Source organism: Erigeron canadensis, chromosome 8 (assembly GCF_010389155.1).
Source record: "Erigeron canadensis isolate Cc75 chromosome 8, C_canadensis_v1, whole genome shotgun sequence".
Lineage (NCBI taxonomy): Eukaryota > Viridiplantae > Streptophyta > Magnoliopsida > Asterales > Asteraceae > Erigeron > Erigeron canadensis.
In genome coordinates this window covers 40,487,061-40,498,789 of record NC_057768.1, presented here as the reverse complement: position 1 = coordinate 40,498,789, position 11,729 = coordinate 40,487,061, and positions in this window count along the sequence as shown.

The window sequence follows — 11,729 nt, the reverse complement described above, 5'->3', positions numbered from 1 at the left end:
GGGAGTTGTGATGACGGAAATGGATATTCCAGGTCATTGAAGTAACAATAATTAATTTATAAAAGATAATTTTATTTTAAAAGTTAAAGTATGTATCTTACTCGTATAAATTAGTTCATTTAAGAGTATTTTTGATAAATCAGATATGTTGGGTGATAATCGTTTGATCCGTAAAAGGTATTATAGATAGATCAAACTTGTAATTTGAAAAAACAAAATGGGATTGATATTTTATGTAGTGATATAAATAAGAGTATAGATTCTTTTATTGTTATCATTTGATTAGAAGCTACTTGTATAATCATGTTTATGGTATGAATAAAAATAAACAATAATGACATTGTTATGAATAGGATTAGGGTTGATTAGATATAGTGATATACCATATAGAGGGGTATTTTTTTATGTCTGTTTTAAAAATTGATCTCAATATTAATTTTTAAAAATTTATAAATTTACATATTCACAATTTCACACGACTAATTCGTGTGACATAACTATGCACACGAGGTTTTCTTATTACAAATGTACCAAATAATTGGTAAAAAAAAATATTAAATAAAATATTAGATCTAAAATGCAATTAGAAAAAAGTTTAAAAGGAGCAAACTACAAAAACTATATAGAAAAAATGGACACAAGCCAAAACCAACTAAATACATGACTCTGTAACACATATGGTCAAATATACACAAGTACACAATTCTCACAAGCACACACATACATGTTAATGAAAACAAAAGGCAGGAAAAACAAAAAAGACGCACCAAAATGAAACAAGCTACGAACATACACCGTATAAACTTCACAATTTGCACTATTTACCATTATATATATAACAATTCAAATTTCAAATGCTATAGTAAAATTTAGTTGGCTTAGTTACGTTTCTGGTTAGCTTAGTTTCTCATAGTTAAGCTTCTATAGCTTACACGTGTCAGCAGCCAAATTTTGGACTTTTAATTTGTCACCTCAAACTTTTATTTGGTTTATACATCTTGCCCCATACATACTTTTGTGTTGCATGTACAACTTCTAATGCACACACAGATACATACATAAATAACGACAAACTAATCTTCGTTTGTAACACCGACGGCAAAAGATAAATATGAAAATGCTATGAAACAAAAATAATATATGACATGTAAATTTAATTAGCAGTAATGACCAAACAACTCCATCCCCTATACTATGTTGCTGGTAAGTATTATGTAATGCTGTATACTTTAGTTTCGACATTTCAGCGGACACAAAGCTCACGAAAAACACACAAAAACTACATCCCCGAGCAACGCCGGGGTATCTTAACTAGTTTTAATGATAAAACTAAAGAAAGAAGTCTAAATTCACTAAACTACTTTGAAGTACTTAAATGGTTCCCAAAATTCCGTAAGGGTAGACGAAATGACATAAATGGGCTTCATGTTACAAAATGTGCCTAATTAAAGTCTAGTTCCGTCTAGTCATCAGAACATTGGGCTTTAAACCACCCATGGGCTCTTCAGTCACGAATATAATAGTTTTACAAATCGATAACCCATTTCTTTTAGTCGGCCTAATGTACATCTATATCTATATCTATAATCTATAATACCTATATAAACAAACTACTCTCTCCCCCATTTAACTTTCTATCTTTGAATTACCTAATATACCATCTACATTTTAACTATTTCCACACACCTTATCCCTAAATAGCCAAAATTACCCTTAATAAAAAAACCCACAATTACCTAAAACCCATATTGTTATAAAATCCCCATTTATACTCCTTATTAAAGATTATACACCCCCCTCAAAATGGAAAGTGTTACCAAAATGTCACATGCGAAATTAGCAAAATGTCCTTAATAAACACCCCACAATGGAAGGGTTTTTATAGATTACCAAATTTGCCCTTAATGAATTAATTTACATCATAAACCCTTATCTTGCTGATTTACATTTTAAGTCCTTATCTTATAAAATAATTTTATTATCTTAACATCAACTTACACCACTCGACACCAGTTGTCGATGTCATCACCACGCATCACCAACCCCACTATACCGTCGTCGCCGTTACCGCCGCCATTGCGCGGGTACCATGCTCGTTAACTCTAAAAATATTACTGGAGGTATTGTTACGGATAAGAAAAAACATCTTAATTGTCATAAATTATATTACAAAATATTTAAACAATAATTACCTTTTTTATAACTCACGAAATTACAAACTAATTATGTTTTTTATATATTCATATTAAATTTTAATCTTTGACAAAAAAAATTTTAGTTCCTTGGTCTCCTCCCTTACAATTGTAAGTGGTTATTTTTCATGGTTAGTGTTTGCACTTCATTATTTTTTGCACCTAATACGCGACTTATTTTTAGAATGATATATATGGTTAGATCCTGCATTGACGCATCGCATGAAAGTAAATTGAACGCGATAAACCGCTACGGTATCTAAAGCGTTATAAACCGTCGCCGTTGCAACGCGCGGGCACCACTCTAGTCTTCAAAAACGACAAATGGGACGAGTAACGTTGACACTTCAAGATAAGATATAGGGAAATTATAATAGTAACATATATTTTAAGAAAAAAAATGATTAATTCTTTAAGTTTAAAATCCTCCTAAAAGTGGATTTTATTAATTAAATCTCTTTCTTTTTACTTCTTGATTTTCTACACAAATCATGTATTCTTTTTATATATAAGCACCTTTAATTGTATGAAGTTTAAACATCTTGTTATACATAATTACGGAGTTACATGAAGACACATATAAGTACTCGTCATAATTAAGGGACTTCGAGTAAGATAGTTTTTTTTTAGGTACGGATCAAATATCACAACGGATGGTATAGAGTATGTTGTTTTAACTAGGTTCACGCTTTAGATCCCTCTCACCCAATATCTAATAGGAGAAAAAATTATTAATAGTCCGTACAAAGACGTGACAACATACTGGAATAAAAATTTGTCTAACCAGCTACTTTTACTTTAACTCATAAAATAACTAATATACCCGAAAACAAAAACAAAAATCCCATTACTTTACTATATTTACTGTATATTATTTGGAGGCGAGGTTTTTTTATGGTAATACTAGCCTTTCGCTAGTGCTTTTCTAATAATAAAATACCTTTGAATGTTTAAAAAAAAAAAAGGTAAGTTCTTGATTCTTACATGGGGAAGGGAATATAAGACTGTTAAGCATTTAAGTTGGGTGAAAAACCCTCACATACTATTAATTCAAAATATTAAAATATTGGTATATAAGGGGTTTTTTACCCAAATTAAATGCATAACAATTCCATACTCACTTTTCTCTTGTTATATATTTGTTAACAAAGAAATGAAAAGTCATATCCCTCGTACTGTAAAACATCTCGTAGCATTTAATTTGTCTTCGTCACTATAAAGCATCCAAATGTCATAAGTTTTAATCCCACGGCACTGTTTTAAAATTAATTGAAATTGAATAAACAATTAGGCAATAGGAGGACTTTGTTCAATAAAACAAAGGGAAGACAAAGAATTAATTTTATTAGCAACAAAAGTAAAATAACTCGAAATATTCTTCGACATAAGAGCACATGCCAAAGAGTCTAGACACCACACCACACGCATTGATAAGAAAAAGTGATGAAATATAGGTTGTCCTCAATTTGAAATAAAAATTAGCTTCTCTATTTGATGTACTCCATGATATATGCCGTATCTATACGACTATACAACAATTACCAAAAAAAAAAGTTAAAGAAATTCATCCCGTTTTAACTTTTAATATATCTATTTTTTGGATAAGGAAAATTGGTACATAAGAAACATACTAGTATCAGTTTTCGCGTATGATGTATATAACTAAGATAACGATAAATCAAATTATATTTTATATCATATTATATCTTATCTTTAAGTATAATACTAGACAAGAAAAAAATTAATTAACTCGTCCTTTGTTGCGGTTCTGACTTGCTTAATATTTGTCATTAACAAACATAAGACTATCCGGAGCAAGACATGTTTTTTTTCACTTTTTTTGCTCCGGAACGCCTGTAACATTGCCCCAAGGGGTGTTTTATGTAAAAAAAATGTGGAGGGCGTGTAAAAATGGACGCTCCATTTGAAGAAGAAAAAGAGTCGTTGGCTCACTACCCCATACCCCCCAAAAAAAGTCAAACATAAAAGACAAAATGAAAATTAATTAAAAAAAAATAAAGGAGGGGCTTCTATTTTTTAAGGCCTTGCTCCAAATAGATAAGAGGAAAAGCTTCATGACGATTAAGATGTCACATGACATGAGATGCCGTCATAAAGGGAAAATATGAGAAGTTTTGCTTCTCATAGTCTAACTGATTACTTACAAAAACGCCACCATGTTAAACAAATAGTGTACAAGAAACATAATAAAATACGGAGTAAAAATGTATAAAACTATATGCTATTATTTAATACGTGATATTAAATTAAAATAACCATATAATAAATTGATTAAAGTGCCATGAATGAATAGTGACAAATGAATTATGTCAAGGCAACCACCTCAAAATAACGAATAAAAGTTCCGCAATAATGAATTATGTCAAAGCATCGAAAGTTCGAAACGACTGTCATTCATTTGCCAATAGAGAAACATAGAATGAGTAAAGAAAAATGTAGTATTTTACTCATAGTTGCTTGTAAAAGATAAGGTTGTGTACATTATGTCTATTGCCCAGTGCTAATATTAAGTTTAGTTGTTAGTATACAGTGAATGAAAGAAACGAATACTAAAAACTAAAAAGCTTCTTATTGACCAGTAGACAATATGATCAATGTCTAACTTTGAGTTGGAAAAAAAAATATATCATAATTTACCTATTTCTGTCTTTCATCAACAGTTTATATTTTTCAAATTTATTTTAAAATAATCTCACTAGATGTTTGATCTAAATAAATGTATTACACTAGTATATAGCATTTATAAGCCGTATGGTTAGATCAATGATAAATATCATGCCCTTTGAAAACAGAAGTCATGAGTTTAATATTCGTCTCATGCAAAGGTTTGAGAGTCTTTTTTACTATTTAATTAGGTAGAAAATTGAAGTGGCCTTTTTACCTAAGTAGAGGTAAGATCTGCCTACATCTTAATCTCCTCATACACTGTCGAGGTATTAAGACTCAAAACCCGACAACACTGAAAAATTCCTTTCTTTCTTTACTTAATCTGTGGCATTTAACTTAAGAAAAAAACTCATTAGTAAAAGTTTTCTAATTAAAAACTCTCTTTTTCTTTCATGAAACATAATAAAACTAAATTTCATTTTATAAGAAAGGCATATATATCTTTTATATATATTAAAAGAGAAACTTTTAATTCAAATTGAATAAATTAAAACCCTCTATTGTAACACCCTAAGCTAGGCTCAGAATATTACTGAAAATATATAACGTATGCGGTATGCATGAAATTATCGTAGAACATGAACTATATGAATAAAAGGGATTCGGTGAATCCAACATCAAACATACAAGGTACAATATACATAAAGAACATGAAACCATAAAAGGGCAAATGAATCACGGATCCACGTAAGTCTAAGCCCGAGTAAAAACAATAATCAACCAACACGTCTTTGATTCACTTGATTACCTGAAAAATGTACTAAATAAAGTCAACACTAGGTTGGTGAGTTCGTAGTAATGGTTCACAAGAAACCATCATCAATAATCACAATATGTATAAGGAAAAGTAAGTAATGTCTTACAGGTAGCCTTTATAAGGCACAAAGTCAACCAAGATAGGTAAACCGAGAGTAAACCTCGTTACATAACAAGCCATAATGTATCAACAATGACGAGAGACGCGGGTCACATGTATGTATAAGTAATGTTAACATCAATGAGTATGCGAAACAATAAGGATGCATAAAGTATAAGTGCGTAAGACATAACCAAGCAATGTATGAATGTATATCATGTATGTGTCTCAACAATCATCAAATGCAAGTATGTGTGACTACATACTTGGGGTCTGTGTGTGTCCTGCACAAATAGAGTCCACGTGTCATCCCAATGACGTGTCATACCAATGACCGTTGTGGCATGTCAAATCGTTGATGTATATACGTCTATATACTCAGAGTCTGTGTGCATCCGACACAAATAGCGTGTCCACGTGTCATCCCAATGACATGTCATACCAATGACCGTTGTGGCATTCCAATCCCATCACAGCCCACCAACCGAATCCCATAAATCGATCTCCCCAATTCCAACCACGAATCAAACATTCAACCAACAACCAAAACAAAATGTACATACACTTCGGAGGGTTCTACTTTCAACGAGTCATAGATGCTTATATATAGGGTCACCTGCAACCTTCCCACCACATCTAAAACCCTTTGAAGGCATAAGCGACTTCCTTGTATGTACGACTATCCTAAATAATCACAATATCACAATCATATGCGTAAACCATTAAACAATCAATCAAAACCATCCATCAATCCAACAATCAATCAAAACTATTCATCAATCAACAATCAATCAAACAATCAATTAATAAGCCGTCAATCAAATCGACCAAACAATCAAACAAGCACGTATGTGTACACTTTTCAACCCGAATCTCAATTGAGTGGAGAGTTACGAAACTCACCTTGGTTTAGAAACAACAAGTTAGTATCAAGCTAGGTAGGTCCAATGATCATCACACGTCCACAACCTATCAATATATATCACAAATACAAGCCAACGTCAACACTTAGAACCCTAGGAATGACCTCAACCCTTGAACAACTCTAGAGACTCATATATGACACTAATGGACCCAAATGAAGGTGTACAAGAAGGCACGACTCGACCCAACGACCATGGAAGATCAACAAGCTCAAACGAAGACAAAACAAGAAAACCCACTTTAGAGAGCACCATAAGTTACGGTGGTTGCCACCATACCTTACGGTAGCCTAATTTGGCCTACTGTAAATTACGCCCAAGAACACCGTAAGTTACGGTGGCTTGGAAACAAGCCGTTTCTGCACGTTTTTGGCGTAAACAAGGAGTTGGGGCGTAAAGGAGGGTTTTTCACTTTCCAGAGGGGGGTAAATTACGGCCCAATTGGCGTAACTTACGCTGGTTACTGAACAAATTCGACCAATTATGCCCAAAATCAAGAAATACGAACCCAAACACCCCCAAGCACCTCCAAATCGACCCCAAACTCTTTTTTGACCAATTTGGGACCATTTTGAAGCTACAAAACATGTTACTAACATAATTTGAACAAAACCCATCATCAAAACTCTTCCATTTCATCAATCTAATATTAAATCACCAAAATCCAACCCAAAACCCTAAAAACCCAAAATTCGTTTTTGACAACCAACAAGACCAAAGATGTTTAGACTCGACCAAGGAACATAATAAGCAACATATAATGATGATTTTGAGCTAAGAATCACTTACCAAAACAACCCGGAACTTCAAATTCGGATTTGAAGCTTTAAAGGTGAATAACACTTGATTTAACCCAAAGTACTTGAAGTTTGAAGATAAGAAAATGATATTTAACAAATTTCTAAAACTTTGATGTTTACTAGAGCCTTAGATCCGAAATTTATGAGGAGAAATGATTAGTGTGTGTTTTGTGTGTGTTCTTGAGATTGAGAAAGAAAGGTGTGTGTGTATGTGTGTGTGTGTGTGTATAAGAATAAGAGATAAGGAAATGAATGAGAGGTGGGAAGGGTTTACACCCACACCCACAACTCTTGCACCACTAAACACTAGCTAGTTATCAAAAGATACCCCGTCCAAACACGTAAATGCTAAAGTATCGTCAAATGTCAATTACAATATAGATCACAAAAGCAACTCGACTTTCATTAATAACATAAGTTTCCAAGTACCGATATTCCAATTAGATTTACAAATAATTTACATATTCAACAAAAGTCAATTAAGGTCAATATAATCAAATGTCACGGGTGTTACATATATTGATATTCGACATATTTAATATCTACCCTTGGATCAACATTGATGACATCATCGTTGACTAAACATTTAGTTTTATATATTTTCAGTCCCCCAACTTAAATAAGTATGAAACTTTCAACTAAATAAATATTTCTTTATGTATTTCTCCTGCGTTTTACACGGGTTATAATCTAGTTACTTAACAGAATTAAAACTCAAAACACAACGTACATTCATGACAAACTTTGGGTTTTCCTTTAAAGTTTAAAATTGAAGTCAAAATTAACTTAACGTATACATGATTTTATAAAATATATATGTATTTTTTTCATAAATTATAATAAACCAATCTTATTCGTTTCGCGTTTGCATCCTTTTTAAGTTAAAAGGTTTTAAGCATATTGTAAATGTAACATGTGGTAAAGTTCATCTAATCTATATAAAGTTCAAAATAATATTTATAACAATTTTAAAAGTAATGTCTTCTATTTATTGAAATGCATACACAAGTTGAGTTTCTTGGTATAAAGTTGTTGGACCAGTGAAAACCAACGAATAATTTCAAATCAGAATTGCCAACACGAATGAGTTTGTTATTAGGTGATGGTTTGCAAGTCATTATAGACCAACTTTGACACCATGTCATTACATGTCCCTTGTTATTTTGTTTGTCCCCTGTTATTTTTTTCTTTTTAGCTAATATCAAAATGATCTAAATTTTTATGATTGTAGTTTTTCTATAAAACAAGTAAATATTTACAAACATAATTTATTAATTCATGTAAACCAATTAAAACCAATATTTTTTTTCCTTTTATTTCTTTTTATTTGATTGATCCACACGAGTTTCATAAATTTGTTTGTAAACATTTGTTGTTATTCTAAAAATCTTCATTTTTAAATATCAACTACACAGATGCTTGCACATTTTCGTCGTGATGGTGGTAACGGCGAAGGGTGGTAGAGGTGGCTACTGGTAGTGGTTTGTGATTGGGGAGAAAACTAATGTTCAAGCTTTGGCATAGGTAGAATAGATTTGGTGTAAATGTAGTACTTGACTCTTAAAAAAAGACTTAGGACTTGTTTCTTTTTTACTTAATAAATTTAATAGTTAAGAACTTAACTATTCATTCAAATTTTATGTTTTTTTTAGACTTAATAAACAAAGATAACCGTAAATTACTTATATTTTACTTAATACATATAGACATTCTTAACGCATTCTTCATTTAATATACTTAGTACCTAATGATTAAAAAAAAAAACGGGTCCTTACATAGTTATTTTAGTGGTTGAGAAGTGAATATCGTAATTTAATTTTATTAAAAGTATTTTGTGGAATCCAATGTGGTAAAGCAAAGATAAAAGGACAAATTTGACATATTTAGTTATTCTTAGGAAAGGAAAATTTTACTTTATATAATAGTATAAATATAGATATAGATTATGTTTTTTTTTACTTGGTCTGATTTGAAAATCAATAATTCTTAAATGAGAAAATGTCACAAATAGTCCATGTGGTTGTCGGTATTCACATTTTGTCACCTATGCTTTTTTATTTATTTATTAAAATCAGTCCTTTAGGTTTTCATTACCAACAACCCCTCCCACTAACTTTTATTAATTTTAACAGTTAAACCCTTCATGTGCAATGCACATGGGGATATTTCAGTCCTTTCACATCATAATGAGCCTCTCACTACTTCTCTCTCTAACCCATCTTCTTCTTCATCATGTTTTCTTCTTCTCTGTTCAAGAACATCTAACACAAAATATTCTGAATCCATGTTTAACAAATTCATTACAGTCATACTTTTTATTTATCTAGAAAATTATAATCTCAATAAGTAATTAAAATTCCATTTCATATCAAAGATACATACATACTGATAAATATAAATTATACAAATAATTATACAAATACATATACATATACATATTTAAATAAAAAAAATGCGACAATGATCATATTTTCTGTCATCACCAATAATTTATTCTCATTAATAATACTTTATAGTAAAAAATCATCGTCAAATGAACAAATATTGCAACTTCAGATTATGCAGGGGGAAACATTATTAATTTTAAAATAGTATTCAATTTCAAGAACTAGTGATGAAAATAGATAAAATAAAATATAACAAATAAAATAAAAGATGCACATTAGATCTATGACAATACACATCAATGTTTTATTTATTTAAATAAAAAGCTTATAACTTTAGCTCATATATATCAGAGGGTCCTTTAGTTTCTATCATTCTTGAACTACCCACAATTTATTATTATTATCATTATTTATTTAGAAAATAAAACACAACAGAAATTCTATATTAAACAATCCACCAAAAATTGATTACTATGTGGGATATATAAAGGCTTTTTGGATCATGCATACAATCGTTGATGTTGTTAATCTTTAACTTTTTATAATTAATGGATTAAGAATACAACATATGAAAAAAAACAAATGGCATTGGAAAAATTGGATCGGAAGAAAAAAAGGAAAGAAATCAATTGAATAAAGTGAGTAATAAAAAAAAACCTACCTTTGAGATGACCAACAAACAAACAGTTAGAAAATCTGCTCTTGATCCTCACCTCCTTAATCAATCTTTTCAAAACTATTAATTTGTTTTTTTTTTTTTTTTTTTATAACTTTTTCATTAATATTTCCCCTCACAGATACACAATGAATGTGTTATCCTTAAAGGCTTTTTAGATCAGAACTCAAAAAGTATAGATTATGATACATATATAAACTTATACTATAGATACAGATGCATATAACTCCTTATATATATCATCATTCATCATTAATTAATTGAAAAATGCTATGTGTTTATCACAAATAGTCAATGTGATTATGAAATGGACCAAAATGCTCCTCACGTGGTATGCACATGAGGGGTTTAACGGCTAAAACTAACAGAAGTTAGTACGAGAGACTGTTGACAATGAAAATGAAAAACCAAGGGACTGTTTGTAACGGAAAAAAAACACAAGGGGCAAAATACGAATACCAACAACCACATGGACCATTTGTGACATTTTCTCTTCTTAAATCAAACAATATACTAAATTGTAGAAAATCGGTTTGACCAATCATAAAAAATAAAAAGCAAATTAATTTAAAAATCTACTTTTAATTTCAATTTTGATTATTTAAATTGAAATTTAAAAGCAAATTGACAATTATTATATATATTAAAGATATAAAAGGTAGGAAAAATGAAAACACAGGATAATGGGTGAGAGAATAAGAAGGTTCGAAGTTAAATATAGATTTTGGGTTCAACCGGGGCGGTCTTGTATAATTCAGACTTGGCATGCGATTTTCATTTTTGTATCATTTATGTATGTGTAATGCTGATAATAAAATGGCCGCGTATAGTAAAATTGATTTATTTATGTAAATAATGCTGCTTAAAATTGATTGATGTGGTTTTAGAGATAATGACAAACAATAATGTATCGGGCCGTCAGACACCACCATCTTTGTAACGAAGTTAATAATATTGTGTTTTTGTATTTTTTTATGTGAGTATTTTTATTAATTAAACAAATAAAATAAAGCATAATCATTAATCAATCATCAAATGCCCGCAAATGTCACTATTAGAATAATTTAGTGTGGAAAACAGCTATGTTCCTTCAGCATGAGTACAAATTGTCAAAACATGATACAAAAACATAGTGAAACAGCATATTTGATCGACGTTTCTTGTTTACTAATTGATTTTGTATATACTATAAGAAAAGAAAATAAAT